Source organism: Peromyscus eremicus, chromosome 16_21 (assembly GCF_949786415.1).
Source record: "Peromyscus eremicus chromosome 16_21, PerEre_H2_v1, whole genome shotgun sequence".
Taxonomy (NCBI): domain Eukaryota; kingdom Metazoa; phylum Chordata; class Mammalia; order Rodentia; family Cricetidae; genus Peromyscus; species Peromyscus eremicus.
Window position 1 is genome coordinate 9972867 of NC_081432.1, and position 16214 is coordinate 9989080.

The window sequence follows — 16214 nt, forward strand, 5'->3', positions numbered from 1 at the left end:
TCCCTCAGTGAGGCTGCCCATAGCTTTGCAGTCTCTGCAGCACTCCAACCCCAGTCACAAAGGACAGGATCCTGTCAAGTGGGGCAGCATATGGTTGCCGCATGTGGCTGTTGCCTCTTACACGGTGCAGTGAGGCAAGTTAGGAACCCTTTAATTGCCCCATCCAGTAACAATCAGATTCAAGACCAACCAGGTAAGTTAGGTGAGGTGTATTCATTACGTTAGGATTCTGCTGTCTAGGAGGGGCCAGTCATGATGGTGATGAAGATGATGGTGGGGACGATGTTGATGATTGCAGTTCCCTAACAGGGTATCCAATGAAGCACTGGCTTCTTGCCTTCTGATTTTCCCCTACACCACCCTGGCTCCCAGAGTTCTCTAGAGCAGCCTGCTGAGCTCAGGCAGCATTTTCTGAGAGAGCACAGCAGCTGTCCTGGTGCAGGGAAGGAGTTAGCAGCAGAAACAGATAGCGAGGTGGCCCGCAGCAAGAGGGGCTTTAGATGCAGAGCTTCTCTGGTTTTCCACTAGGTAAAGTGTGTACTCCCGTTCTCCACCCCGTGCAAAGGGCCGTTCTGATGGGCAGGTGGGTCCTAGCTCCAGGGAGGCTCAGCAAGGAAGTGGAGTCCGGCTGACCGTCAACAGAGCCCACTCGGGGTCCTGCCCCATGCTCTGTCCCTCTGCTCTCTGCCTACCCGAAGGGGAGGGGCTGCAGCTGTAGAGCTGGTGTGGGCTTGGGCCGCATTCCACCAGGGCGGAGGGGGGGGGAGGGGGAGACCTGCGCCTCGCGGAGGATTTGACATTAATTACCATCGTGACTGCTTTCTGTGTGTAACTATTTTACCGGCACTTTGAGCCATCTAATGTGGAGCTAAAGGGGGCCTCCACTCCCACCCCTCCAGATGTCCCAGCCTGTGGAAACTGTGGCCTCCCAGCTCTCTGGTGGCAGGGATGTGTGCAACAATCTGGAGGGCCAAGTGCTCAGAGACTTCCTAGGGCTTGATCTGACATCACAGTAAGCAGATGATAATTACAAGGTTCCTTCACTCCCCACTCTTCCACACCCCAACAAGACACCATAGAGTTATTTATAAATGCAAGCCCCTGGGTGCGCTTCTCCCGGGAAGGACCACGCTGACAGCGCACTAGTGGTGCTAATGGAAGACGGGAAGCATGCATCTGGAGGGATGCAAGGATGTGCGGAGGGAGGGCGATGGGTCAGCAGCTGCCACAGCCAGGGGCGGGGCTGCCTGCCCCGGCTCTCAAAGATCTGCTGGGATATGGAACGGAGAGCCTACTCGATTGTCTTTCGTGTCAAGGGTGGGGCCCTGAGATGAACTGCTTTTTCTCTTCCCAGGGTTGGCAGGAACTGGAAATAATTGAAAGTTGTTAGGGTCCAACATGCTGCCTTGAAAAGACTATCATTACTCTCCTAATGACTAAGTGTGTCTTCCAGGAGGAGATGTAGGCAGCTGAGGCCCCCCCGGCTCCTGGAGAGCAGAGAAGGAGGCTGGCAACCTGTAATCTGGAGAAGGGGGGGCACTTTGGCAGCGCCCACTTCAGTTCCAGCCTCCGGAGCCTCCACGCAGAGCCTAGGAGGCTAAGGACCTGAGCACGCCGGTCCTGTGGACACTTTGGATCTTGGTCTAAGTCCTTGCTCAGGTCTGGCTTCTTGTGGGAGGGCTGGTCTCAATCCGCTGTGTTCATCCTCCAGGGAGAGCCTCATCTCGGTGATTCCCAGCATGCTGCCTGAGGTACTCTCCTCCAAACCGCGGTCCTCTTCTCTACCACAGCGCACTCTTCCCTCTCCCAAGCACAGGGTTAATGTACACTAATGTGCAATATTGCCGCCCACATGCCCACTCGCTTCCCCAGGTGGGAGCCCATAGTCCTTCCCAGCATCCCCTCTTGGTATAGATTCATGGTTTGCTGCAGCTGGACTTAGCCTCTGGGTAGGGCTCTGCACAGCCTCCTCTTGCCCACACCCAGACCCTTTCTTTTAAAAGGTTGTCATTGAATCTCACAGGTGATATTTGAAGACAAATAAGCATGCACTCCTTTGTGTCCCACCTCCCCCCCCCCCCCCATGACCACTGTATGTATATGTCTGATGTGGGATCCAGAACTTTTCCCTCAGAGTGGATTCCAGGACATCATCCCTGTATGACTCTGGGCATTCCCAAGGGCCATATGGTTTACTGTGACAGGCTCCAGACCTACAAGGGTCTTCCTGACTCTACAAAAGAGGTCATAATTTTAACAGATGGAAGGTTGAGAGCTATGTATAGACTCGTTTGCATGTATAATATATCATTATTGCCACCAAAGTGAATCGTTGGTTTGAGGCCTGAGGGCTAAATGAGAGTTTTGCCATTTCAGCGAGAATCTCACCCTCACCCACTTCTCTTCTCACCCACCTGTTCATCTGACAACAAAGAAGTAACCCTGCTTCCCAGGGAAGCTTCTTGCATGTCTGGTGGGAAATCTGAGGATCACTCTCCCCATCTGTGAAAGGCAAAGCTTGGTCCCTGAGTCCGAAGAGGCCTTTCTCTGGCTGGTCCAGGCTGCTGTAGAAAGGCCTTAGGAAGCCTGGTTATCTAGGCACTGGTGCAAGGCAGGGTCCCAGTACTCGCAGCTTGTACCAGTGCCGGGATGACAATATGGCTTGGTTCCTTCGCTTCATGTTGTGCAGAAAGGAATTTCAAGTGTAAGCTGATAAGAGTACAATCAGATGAAAGATAGTTTAGTCTGATGAAAACGATAGTTAGTTAGAAACAAAACAGAGCAAGACATCTCCCCAGAGAGGTGCACAAAAGATGATGATGATAATAATAATAATAATATAATAAACAAAGTGATATGTTTTCCAACAGCCGCCACAGCCAGTTCTTCCGTCTGCCTTCAGCCTTGAGTCATTTGTGCATAGATGTGCAGGCCCAGCACATGAGAGAACCTGGACGCAAGTTCTGCAGTCTGGGTTGCGTGGGCTAGCCAAGACTCCCGTGAAGAGGGGCAACCCGCGAAGGGCTGCTGGTCAACAGATCAGGCCCGCATGGTCCCTAAGGACCGTGGGTCCAACTGACGGCCCCAGAATACCAGAGCGCGAGACTGGGTGTCCGCAGTCGCCCGCGCGGGCACCTGCAGGCGAGCGCAGGCGAGAGGCAGGCCGCGCGCAGCCATCTCACGTCTGCGTCTCCACTCCCTTTCCCTCTAGCCTCCTGGAGGCCCCGCCCCAGGCCCCGCCCCTGTTCTGCCCCCGCCCCCAACCAGTTGACAAGCCTTCCCAGCGGCCCCGCCTCTTTCCAGCCCCAGAGTGGGGCCCCGCCCAGCCCTAACCGCCCTTCGACGCTAAACGGCTTCTAGCCGGGGAGCTTCCCGCGCTCGGATTGGCCGTGCTGGTCACCGTCCTGCAGTTCGATAGGATCCCGGCGCCCGCTTTCTCAGGCCCTGCCCTTGGGCGGGGGCGGGGCCAGAGCCGGCGGGCTGCGCGGGAGTGGTTGGCTGCGCGGAGGGGGCGGGTCCTCGCCGCGCGCAGTGCTCGGGCCAGAGCTCGAGGCGCTGCTTACCGTCGCCTGAGCCAGGAGACGCCGCGGCCGCCGCTTGGTCGCCTCGGGCTTCGCGTCGCGCCGAGTCTGCCTCCTCTGCCCCACCCGATCGGCAGCACCGGCTCCACCTGGCCCGCGGCCTCGCTGTCCGTGGCAGGGCAGGTGAGTGAGTGGCGGCCGGTTGAAGTCGCGGCGGCGGCGGCGGCGGCGGCGGTGGCGGTGGTGGTGGTGGGGGTGTCCAGCGCGGGGGGTTAGCCCGCACGCCGCGTCCCAGGCCAGCCTCTGAGACCCCGCGAAAGGCCGGAGGACTGGAAGTTCGCCGTCAGAAAACTTCATCCGAGCTGGCGTGTTGAGGGTCCTGGGGGTGGGTTGAAGTTGGCGATCTCAGGACTAGGGCCGGGACCCCAGGTTGAGGCGAGGGTCCCAGGCGGAGGCGAGGTCCCAGACTGAGGGCAGAGGTCCCAGGATAGAGGATAGGGGTACCAGGCTGAGGGCGAGGGTCCCAGGATGGAAGTCCGAGGCTAAGGGTGGGGATCTCAGGACTGAGGGCAAGGGGTTCCAGGACTGAGGGCAGGGATCTCCGGGCTGAAGGCTGAGGCTCCAGGGCTGAGTGCGAGGTTCCAGGCTTAAGGCAGGAGATCCCAGGCTTGAGGCGGGGGTACCAGGCTGAGCAAGGGGATGGGGTTCCCAGACTGAGAGAGAGAGAGGGGGGCGGTGTTGAGGGTCAGGCTTCCCAGTAGAGTGGTTCTTGGTGGCCCTTGGGCGTGGAGCCGGGGCCAGAGCAGGGTCCTAGTCAGAAGTTTCCAGCCAGGGGCTCCGTTTCCGGCCCTGCATGGTCGTGCCTGAGGGTTCAGGCAAGGCCCAGGGTCCTTGTGAAAGTCTGATGGTAACTGGCCCTTGCCCATGTTGGGGAGCCACTCAGGAGAGCCCAGGCCTCTCCACTCCCTCCCCAAATTCAGAAGTTGTCAGTGGGCACATAACTCAGCAGGCTTTTGGGTCAGCATACAATGGCTGTGATCTCACTGAGACTTGCAAAGCTTGGACGGATGTCTTGTGATTGAGATGAACAGGGGTAAAAAAAAAAAAAAAAAAAAAAAAGGAAACTCAGAGGATGGATGGATGTGGGGCGAGGCCGGGGCGCGGCCTCTTCTCTCCCCTCCACTGCGGTCTCCTGTCTCAATTTTTTTCTCTTGGCTCTCCTTCTGCACCATCCATTAGAGCCAGGACAGGTAGAACTGACTGATGCTGGTTCCTCTTTGTGATCACTGCATTTTCTTTTTTGGGAAAGAGATGCTCTTAGACCTGTTTCTTATTGTTCCCCTAAGAGTTTTGTTTAGTGAAAGGGTTTAGTTGTCTAGTTTCCCTCCTTACTCTGCACTATATTGTTTGTGTGGGAAATTTGTCGGTTAATGGAAGTTGGGTCCCAGGATTGGTTATTTTCCTTATACTTTTCTTTATGGCACCATGGACTTTCAAGTCTTGTTAGCTTTGTATGTGAGCCAATGGCACTATAGGTTGAGGAGGACTTTTAGTGGGTGCTGCACCAAAAGGAATCCTGGGTGCCAGGGCCTTGGGGAAAGACCTTTGGAGGCCAGATTGGATAGCTAGCATACACACTCTCCCTCTCAACACATTTCTCTGACCCAGCCCTCCCGAAACTTGTGAGGCAAACTTGTGCCCCATTTCTCTTCTTTGGACTTAATTGTGGTTTAGGTGCCAGAGGAACTGCAGGGTGTGTCTATACTGAGAACTGACTCTCAGGCCTCACACCAAGGACAGTTCATTATCTAACATCCGATATGCCCATTTTGTTCCCGAGAGGAGCATGTACAGATTAGTGCTCCCTGGAAATGGCTGGAGCATCAGAGGGGCTTAGAGGAGCTTGGCACGGTGTCTTGAGACATGAGATCCTCCAGCGAGCTGGGTCTTCTAGCTACGAGTTCAGATGTTGTTCAGCTGAGGGCTTCCTTTTTCAACCATGATGCTTTTTCACTTGTGGTGTTGTTAATACAGCGCACATTCGGTGCACATGCTTTTGAGTTTATATAACTTCATGCACATAGTTAGAGCTCAATATTATAAAGCTTTGAAAAAAATGTTTCCAGGATGGTGGGATGGCTTAGCATGTGCCTTGCAAGCTGGATGATCTGAGTTCAGTCCCTGGAACCCATGGTGGAAGGAGCAAACTGATTCCTGAAAGTTGTCCTCTGACCACTGCAGGAGCACTGTGGCATGTATATGTGCACATGCGTGGGCATGTGTACACAGAAAACAGTAAAATAAGTTTGTTAGAAATAGGATCTTTAAAGCCGGGTGGTGGTGGTGCATGCCTTTAATCCCAGCACTCGGGAGGCAGAGGCAGGTGGATCTCTGTGAGTTCGAGGCCAGCCTGGGCTACAGAGTGAGTTCCAGTAAGGCGCAAAGCTACACAGAGAAACCCTGTCTTGAAAACCAAAAAAAAAAAAAAAAAAAAAAAAAAAAAAAGAAAGAAAGAAAGAAATAGGGTCTTTATAAGTGAAAAAATTGGACACTGTATCTGGAATTCAGAGCTGGTGTTGCCACAGTAATATTCATTTGTAGGTAAAAGAAAATTCACACAGAATTATGATGAATTTTTACAACTTTTTATAAGAAAAAAGCATGCAACATAAAACATATGAGGCATGATTACATCTTGTCATTTTTGAGTTAGAATCTTATTCTGTATCCCAAGTTCCAAGCATATCGTTGTGAGACAGTGTTATCATCTACAAAGTTTACATGCTCAATAACCTCACAACTGAGTTACAAAGTAATTGCTGACAATATTGTAATATTTTTAAGCTTATGATACTGTGTTGAGCCTCATTTATGGCTATTCTTGGCCTCATGTGGCCACTGGGATACAGGTTAGACATGCCTGGAACTTGAGGTCTTCCTATCTCAGCCTTCCAAATGATGAGATTAGGCATGTATCACCATGCCAGGCCTTGTTAGCTGTTTTGAAGAGGCTGTCCTTTTGGCCTTGTTGGATACCAGAGAGCATGCTGCATGTGTAAATTGTAAAAGTCCCATCAGGTTCTTGAAACAGTTCAGACAGTTGAGGTTGGATTCTGTATAAGTTTCATTGAGTTCTGGAACTTTCAAATGTGTTGGGGCAAAGTCATTTCTGTTTGAACAGAAACCTCAGAGCTTTATTGTAAAGGAGATAACTGGAGCAGATTAGTATAGACGTCTATTGTGTACCCTTTTGGTGAAGGAGTATGGTGCTTTGGAATATAATAAAAATACTTGCTCACACATTGAATTTGTCTCCTCCTAAGCATTTGCTGAAATGCTGTAGATTTTGGGGCGGCTCTGAACCTTTGCAGTAAGGACTCCTACTGGCAAGTTGTGGATTCACTGTCCATGGTACTGAATCAGTATTCTCCCTCACCGCCCCAGTTTTCCTTCAAACTTTCATTTCAATGAGAGTGAGTTTTTGGAATTATATTAAAAAAAAAAAATCATTTCAGAATTCATATTATTAAAAATGGACAGGCTATCTTTGTTGAACTTGAATGAGGGATGCTTTTAAAACAAATCATATCTCCCCTTTGAAAAGCTAGTTATTTTTCTTTTTCTCCCCAGGTGGGGAGTTTTCTGGATATGGACATCAAGTAATGAACACAGAAATTAAACAAGTGCCTGTTTTCTTAAAAACTACCATCAAACAAAAAGAACCCTTGATTGCAATATGTGCAGGTGTCTGTTGCCAGGGCAGCTTGTCCCTAAACAGTGCCTCTTGTAACACCCTCACACTTCTCAGCCTTCCCTGGAGAGAGGCTGAGAATGTGAGTTTTGGTGATTGTCAGGCATTCATTTCGTGTTGGAGCAATGTCTACTTTTATGTGTATAATTCTGAGGAATGTAAATCATTTCAGATAAAGCCTTTATTTCTCTTGTGGGTAATTTTGTTGGTTACTTTAGAATTGTTTCATAGCTTAGCAAACAAAATGATATGTGTCACTTGTATAAATTCTCTCACATGGCAGTGTGTTGTACATCAAGCTGAGTGGATAGCTTTGTTTTTTGGAATAATTACTTGAACTAGTTGTCTGGCCTAAGTTTCTCATGGCATTTCTTTTGTGGAGGGAACTTCAAGGGATGCTTCCTCTTTTTTCATCTAGGTTTCAGGAGTATTCTTAAAGTCTTTAAAACAAGGACTCTTTTCTTGCTGAATCCTGTGTTGTGATCTGGAGCTCGTGTGTGTGTGTGTGTGTGTGTGTGTGTGTGTGTGTGTGTGTGTGTATAACAAAGTTCTTGTCCTAGAAAGGTTCACCATTTGTACTGAGGAAGAGCATGTAAACAGATAGTTGCAAGTGGTTACCCTGTGATGGGGGTGGGATCCACAGCCTGCTGAGTGTGCTGAGGGATGATAAACTGAGAGTATCAGAAAGCTTCATAGAGGAAGCAGCCTTTGGGCTAAGCCCTAAAGGATAGGTTGTAAATGTCTGGGCACAGAAGGGATAAGTTGATTAGAAATAGATGAGAAAGTTAGTGTAACTGGAAAACAGGATGTTGAGATGGAAGCGGTAGGGTTCATGTGTGGGTATTATCAAGTAGTTGGGACTCCATTGGGATATGGGGGGGTGAGTTGGAGAGGGGTTGTGTGGTGAGTATAATGATGGCTTCCTGACAATATGCCCTCATCCCCAGAGCCTGTGATATGTTATGTTGCTTGGCAGGGGAATTAGGTAGCAGATAGAAAAAGGTTGCTTATCAATTGGTTTTCAAATAGGGAGGTGATCCTGGGTTGTCTGGGCAGGCTCACAATGATCACAAGCATCCTTAAAATTGGGAGAGGGAGACAGAAGAGTCAGTGTTAGAGTGATGTGAGGTGAGGGTTTTAGATGCCATCTAGCTTTGAAGACAAAACAGGACATGCCAAGGGATGTAGCAGCCTCTGAAAAAGGCAAGGGAAGGGTCTCAGAAAGGAGCTCAGCCCTTGATTTTAGTTCAGTGGGACTCATATCTGTCTGATGTCCTCCAACTGTTGGGTAGCAAAGGGCAGTGTTTTAAGCTCATATGTTTGTGGGAATCCTTGGTAGCCAAATTAGGAAACTGATGCAGCTTGGACTTGGCTTTATGTCTTCTGAGCTAGGAAGTTTCAGGTGTTAGTTACCTAGTCAGATTGGCCTTAGAAGATGAGGTGACCCCTACTGTTTGGGAGTTTGTCCCAGGTAAACAGGATTTTGATGTATTTCCAGACAAGATGGGTATCTGATACAGTCTGATCTGATCCCAATTCCACTTCCTGTCTCCCTCTAGCAGCTTGCTCAGCCTCTGCTTCTGCTGGTGGCCACGTTCCTTCCACTGGCTTACCTTTGCACTGTGCTAGGCACCCAGGGGAGTGTACCCGGTGAATACTGCTGAGATTGTGAATCACAGCCTCCTTGTTTTTGTCAATTACTTTCCAAAAACATCATTCCCAGCCTCAGGAATTCTTTAATCTTTAGATATTTTGTTGCCAATAAGGTAGGTAGGACTATCTCACTGTTCTAATGTGCATTTTCTTGATTACTGGTGAGAGTGAGGATTTTTGCTACCCCATCTCCCACTTTTGACTACTTGGATTTTCTTTCGTATAAGTTGTAATCTTATGTTGTTCATCTATTTATGTCTGGTTTGTATCCTGGATGTACCTTTTGCGAAGTTCTTTATAACATTTCTGATTCTTCTTTTGTCCTATTCCTTATTCTTTAGAAAATGTTGCTTTGATGAATAGATATTTATTCTAATGTGGTCAAGTTCATCAGTCTTTATTATTGGGTTATTGGGTCTTATTTGAGACATCTGTGTAACTTTAAGGCCATAAGACAGTCTTTTAAAAAAGTTCAAATATTTGGCCTTTATATTTTACTTGGAATTCATTTTTGTATGGATTCTGAGGTAGAGATTTGCTTTTAGAATTTTTTCAAGTGCCTAACTAATTGTTCCATTACCATTTATTAGCACCCATTCCCAGTGATCTACAGTGCTACTTTTGAAACACTGGATTTCTCACATGGTGTAGGTGAATTTTCTGTTTCATTTTTCTTTTCTTTTTGTTTTTTGAGACAGGGTTTCTCTGTGTAGCCCTGGCTGTCCTGGAACTTGCTCTGTAGACCAGGCTGGCCTTAACTTAGGATTCACCTGCCTCTCCCTCTGGAGTGCTGGGATTAAAGGCATGAACCACTATGCCTGGCCTTTTTTTGTGGTATGTTTCTACATAATGATAAATTCTATCTTTATAATCCTTAAATATTTTATTTTTTGTTTTATTTACTTTATATGAAATACTAGGTGAAGTTCCTAGAAATTGGATAAGATTATCCTTGTATTGCTTTTCACTTTAGGAATAATTCTGTTAGAGCTTTAATTGTGAACTTTGCTTTTGTGTTTTAGTAGATTCCTTTTATTAGGTTGTAGATTGTCTCATTTACTAATAGGTTAATGACAGCTTTTTTAAAAAAGTCAGCTGGGCATGATGACAGATACCTGTAATCATAGCACTCAGGAGACTGAGATAGGAGGATTTTGAGTTTGAGGCCAGCCTGGACTACATAGTGAGACCCTGTGTCAGAAAAACTAGAAATACATTTTGATTTTTTATTAAATGTTTCAAATATACTTATTTAGATAATTTTGTGGTTTTTCTTCTTTACACTTACATTGAAATAAAAGTTTACATCTTTAAATTTTAAACTCTCATTAATTTCCTGGGATATACTTATTTTGTCCTGATGTATTACATTAAACTATATTATTGGAATTATACTACTATTTAATTTAGCATCATCGTACATATTCATAAGGGAATACTGGCCAGTGATGAGCTTCTTCTGCATTGCCTGTTTTCAGATTTAGTGTCAGGCTGGAACAGTTTTTGAAAGGGAATATAGTGTCACCCTCCCTGGAACAGTTTTTGAAAGGGAATATACTTTGTCCTCTGGAAGTTGGTAAAATTACCTTTTTTGAATGTCTTGCTATGTAGTCAAGATTGTACTTAAACTCAAAATCTCTCTGCGTTAGCCTCCCAAATGCTGGATAAGTTTTCAGTAGCACACCAGTGTCAAAATTACTCAGAGGCTCTGGGTCTATTCCATGTAGAACCTGGAGGCTTTGGATGGTCAATGGGAAGGGCTGCTAGTGTATCTGCTCACATCTAATGGGGCCAGTGAGTGGAATTTTTCATGCCTCACAAGTATAGGAACCCTGAACCCTGGTAAATATTAGTAATGTTCACTGTACTGAAAAGACTCAAGGATGTTGGTATTGTAGAGGGCACCCAAACCCTTAATGTGTTGCCCTCCAGGTCTTGCCCATAGGCTTCTCAGGTTTGTTGGTTATAAGAGACCAATTAGAATGTGAAGTTAGACCTCCTCTGTGGTTTGTGGTTTTTGTGAAGAACCATGTGGATTAGTCAGCTTCGCATCAGGAGATATGCCCAGCGTGACGAACTCCTTATGCAGTAAAGAGAGGTTTATTTTGGTTCACAATTTTGGAGGTTTAATCCCGAGAAGAGGTGGTCTCTTGGATTTGGACCTGTGGTAAGTATATCATGGTGTTAGCACTTGCCACATCAAGCTAGTGCTCATGTCTTCCAGCTGAGAATCAGAGACCCTGGTCTCAATGCGCTATGTGGGCTCAACCACCACAGCACCTCCTGGTACCATCACCCTGGGGACTAAACGTTTACATTTGGATCTTCAGGGAATACCGTTCTTTCCCTTTGTAAAACTTGTCCTGGGCACACTGCATTTCTATAGAGAAAAGTGTCCCTTTCTCTTTCCCTGTGTCTGTATCTTAACCTTCCTTCAAGGTGAGTACACCTTTTGCGCTCCTGTTACAGTTCTGTGTTTACTCTGCTGACCCTTAGTGAGTTCTTGCTTTTCCTCTTACAGTACTGCCCTGCCTTTGCTGTGCACATAGCAGTGGGACTCTGTTCTTCATGGTCAGTTGATCAGAGAGCTTCAGATCCCAGCACACACTTCCCTCTTTTGCCTGGGCTTTTTGCAAGAAGCGGGATGTAGTTAAGGAGGGCCACACATCTCCAAAAGAAAAAGCAAATTCCTTTATGTGAATGTGATTCATGTCCCTTTCTTCTAGACCACAGAATATGGCCAAGGTGACAGGGTATCCCTTCCGTGTTGTATCATGGAAGACCATTTGTTGGGGATTTGATTTTATAGATTCTCTTTTTGACTTGATGAAGGAGGTGGAATGCTAGAAGTGTGTTAGAGCCTCCTGGAGGTGAGGGTGGACTCAGAACAAATAGTCAGAAGCAGGGAAAACTTAGTCTTAGTTCAGGGAAACAAATCTGTTAATTGCTTAAACAGACTCCCCACCCCAGCACAAATACCAGTTATATCCTCAGCTGAGAGAGCAGCCTGACCAGCACCTTGACTGTGGTCTTGTGAGTCCCTAAGCATGAGGGTTGGTCAGGTAAGCCTGCTTAGGTTCTTGATGCACAAAGATTGTGAGATTATAGGGTATATTGTTTGAGCGTCTAAATTTGTCATAGCCTGTACAGCCATAGAGAACTAACGTGCAGAAGTCTGCTGACCCCACCAGTTAGACTCACTATAAATACATTTGGATTGCTGAAGAGTCAATCTATTGGAGGTAGTTTATATTAAATTTAAAAAACAGTTTCCTACCTATAAACTAATACAAATGCTTTGCACAGAAAAATTGAAGCAAGAAGAAAACTAGAAATAATTATCAAAAGATATCCAACACTTTTGGTGCTCTCTCTCTCTCTCTCTCTCTCTCTCTCTCTCTCTCTCTCTCTCTCTCTCTGTGTGTGTGTGTGTGTGTGTGTGTGTGTGTGTGTGTGTGTGTGCGTGTGGTGTATGATATGCCAGGCATATCTTAAAGTTGTGATTCATTCCGTAACATAGTTCATGAATAATTTTTTTCCTTTAGGACTGGGATTGTAGCTTAGTGGTAGAATGTATGTTTAGCATTAATGAGATCATGTGTTCATGTTCCCATGCCAAACAAACAAATGAGTAAATAAATTTGCTTCTAAATCATGAGAACTTCCACCCTATTATGGATAATTTTCTGAAATATGGTTATGGATGGCTACATGCTATTCTAGTGGATATCCCAGTTTATTGAACTACTTTCTTATGACTGAAAATTTATTTTACTTTATGTAGTATTTAAGCTTTGGTAAATATTCTATACAAAATTATCATGTATTGATGAATACTTCTGAAGGATAACTTTCAGAAGGTCAAAGCTTGTAAATGTTTTTAAACCTTTTGATACCTTACTATCTAGCTTACAATATTTCCAAAAAATGTTTGTTTCTACAACTCACCAGGTTAGAATAGGACAGAAGTATTGATTTTTGAGCATTTAGGTTCCTGTTTTCTTAACCCTGTTTGCAAAGTGCTTTTAAATTATTCATTAAAGTACAATATAGATTCTATTTATAGATGTGTGTATATGAGACACTCCCTTAATATTTGAGGGAAAGCATACCATTTTTCATCACTTCCTTGTCTTTGTAAATCTTTTTATATTCCTAGCTGTCAGTTGTTTTCAGCCATTTGAATAGAGACACTGAAGTCACAGAAGGTGTTGTGGGCTTGCATTACTCAGACAAAATGGCTGTTCTGAGCTACCTTTGTTCTTCTTCCCGTTTATTGACTAGTTGACCTCATGAAGAGGGAGATCAGCAGAATATTAACTACTAAAAATAGTTTTATAATCTTAAAGTATGTTTATTTAGAAAATGTTCAAAATAAAGAACAGCATTAAAAGCAAAATAAAAAAAAAATCTGAATAATCTTACCACTGTAGAAGCATAACTGTTATGCCATCTTGTTCTTAGGATGTATGGTTAGATTCTGATGACTCAGATTTTCTTTGTGAGATTTGTGCATCCAAGCTGTGAGTGAAACTAGATTCCAGTTTTTCTTTCTTGTAGCTGTTCCTTTTCTAATCTGAGATGTACACTTAACTAATCCATAGTTTTTTTTCTAGTTATGTGCTTAAGGTGATATATTTCCTAGTAGATAATACTTCCACTGTATCTTACAGAGTTTGATTTGTTTTCATATATTTTATAATCTTCATTATGATTTTTCCTTTGACTAATAGGTAATTCAAAAAACTATTGAGACATTCTAGACACATGTATATTTTCTTATTGTTTTCCAGCATAGTTACATTGTTCAAAGGTCTTACTTTCAGCCAGGCAGTGGTGGTGCATGCCCTTAATCCCAGCACTCAGGAGGCAGAGGCAGGTGGATCTCTGTGAGTTCGAGGCCAGCCTGGTCTACATAGTGAGTTCCAGGATAACAAGGACTACACAGAGAAGCTCTGTCTCGAAAAACCAAAACCAAACAAATGAACAAAAAACAAAACCTCAAAAAACAAAAAACAAAAACCCCTTACTTTCTATGAGTTTAATCCTTTGAAATTTTCTGATATGCTTTTTGAAAGACATTCTGTGTATTTGAAAAAATTAAGTTCAAAGTGCTACACATTCTGTTTAGCTAAGTTGTAAACATATTCATCATAGCTGTTTTCTTATTAGTTTAAGTCTGGTTGTTGTATCTGTTACCAAGATGATTTCATTATCATTATGGATGGCCTTATTTCTCTATGTAGAGTTGTTACTATATATTTGAGGCCATATTATTAGGAGCATGCAAATTTAAAATTGGTTTGTCTGTTTACGTTTGAGATGGAGTCTTGTGAAGTCCAGGCTGGCTTTAACCCATCCTGACCCTTCTGCTTTACCTCCCAGGTGCTGAGATTGTCAGCACACTTAGCACGATTGGTCTTCTTGATGATCTGCTTTTACTGTCTTGCTCATCTTTGGTCCAGTGTTTGCCGTTATGGAGGGTGTGCATTATGTTCATGTAGCCAGACTTGGTCATTTTGGTCTCATATCTACAAAACATCTTTGTTGATGCTCTGAGACTTTAAATATCTCTCTTGGAAGGAAGGAGTTTGCTAGATTTTTTTTTTCATCTAATTTGACAATTTTTATCTTTTTCTTGGAACATTCAGTATATTTACATTAAATGTAATTACTGACACATTTGAATTTGAATCCACAGTCCTGTGTATTTATCTTGTCTAACATTTCGGTGTTGATTTTCCTCCCATTTAGAATTGATATTGTGATTTTGAAAAACACAATTTAGTTTTCCCCACCCTCTCCCATATACTGGAAAGTCTGTTCTATTTTTCTTTCTTTTAGTAGTTATCATGATTAAATAGTGTGTTATAGACTATCTAGATAATGTAATACCCTTTACCTCTTTTTAAACCTTTTATTCATCTTTGCTTATTCTCTGCTCCTCATTGTTCTTTGGCATGTCTCACCTCCTTCTGGGACTGTTTCCTTTGTGCTGAAAGAGACTGCTACATATGTTCTCAGTTCAGGTCAGCTGCTGTTAGAGACTTGAGATTTTTTTCCCCTAAAAATGTTTTTATTTCACCTTTTTCCAATTGATCAAACATTTTAGGTATAACAGAATTCGTCCTTTTAACTTTTACAATTCTGTAGTTTTGGCATATTTACAGTGTATTCAGCTACTACCATCCCACAATTCTGGAATCTTTTCATCATCTTTAAGAAAACCGGAGCCGGGCGGTGGTGGCGCACGCCTTTAATCCCAGCACTCGGGAGGCAGAGCCAGGCGGATCTCTGTGAGTTCGAGGCCAGCCTGGGCTACCAAGTGAGTTCCAGGAAAAGGCGCAAAGCTACACAGAGAAACCCTGTCTCGAAAAACCAAAAAAAAAAAAAAAAAAAAAAAAAAAAGAAAACCGGGTGTGGTGGCACACACCTTTAATTCTAGCACTCAGGAAGCAGAGGCTAGTGGATCTCTGAGTTTGAGGTCAGCTTGGTGTACAGGACAGCCAGGGCTACACAGAGAAACCCTGTCTCCAACAACAACAACAACTCATGTGCGTTAATAGTATCTTTTTGTTCTTTTCTCTCCTGTCGTTGGCGCCTTTTAGTTTATGTCTCTAAGGATGTGACTATTGGAGACATTTTGTCTGAATGGAATCGTATGACATGTGGCCTTCTGTGCCTGTTTTATTTAGTGTAGGATTTTTAAGCTTCTTCCGTGTTGTAGTGTTTCATTCCTTTTTTATAGTTAAGGCATTTTATGTGTCCAGTTACCACTAGGTGGACATTTGAATTTTTTCTTTTGTTTTTTTTCTGTTCTGAGCCATGTATTATGTAAAATTTTTTTTCTTATTTTTTTTGGGTTTATACCTGGGAGTAGAGTTGCTGAGTCAGCTCGTTGTTTAGTTTTTTTGATGAGTTGTAAAGTGGTTTTTTTTTTTTTTTTTTTTTTTTTAATGCTACACCATTTTACATTCCCCTTCTAGCTTAAGTTTTTCTGCCTGGCCCACAGTCAGGACAAATCTCTCTCACCTGCCAGTCCCACAGCCGCTCAGACCCGACCAAGTAAACACAGAGACTTATATTGATTACTAACTGTATGGCCGTGGCAGGCTTCTTGCTAACTGTTCTTACAGCTTAAATTATTCCATTTCTATAAATCTATACCTTGCCACATGACTCGTGGCTTACCGGCATCTTCACATGCTGTTTGTCATCATGGCAGCTGGCAGTGTCTCTCTGACTCAGCCTTCCACTTCCCAGCTTTATTCTCCTCCTTGTTCCGCCTA

The 16214-nt window shown here is 44.5% G+C and overlaps 1 protein-coding gene across 10 annotated transcripts in view; it reads left to right on the forward strand.

The window, feature by feature from the left end:
- Window positions 1–3524: 3524 nt before the first annotated feature.
- The window catches only part of Pcbp3 (poly(rC) binding protein 3), a 202442-nt gene continuing 189752 nt past the window's right edge, over window positions 3525–16214 (forward strand). For 7 of the 10 annotated variants that reach the window (XM_059282461.1, XM_059282472.1, XM_059282460.1 and 4 more), the window contains exon 1: window positions 3526–3704. The gene's annotated coding sequence lies outside the window, so the exon portion shown is untranslated. Of the gene's footprint in view, window positions 3705–16214 lie in introns of all 10 variants that reach the window. The other 3 variants (XM_059282473.1, XM_059282467.1, XM_059282471.1) reach the window with 3 other exon arrangements.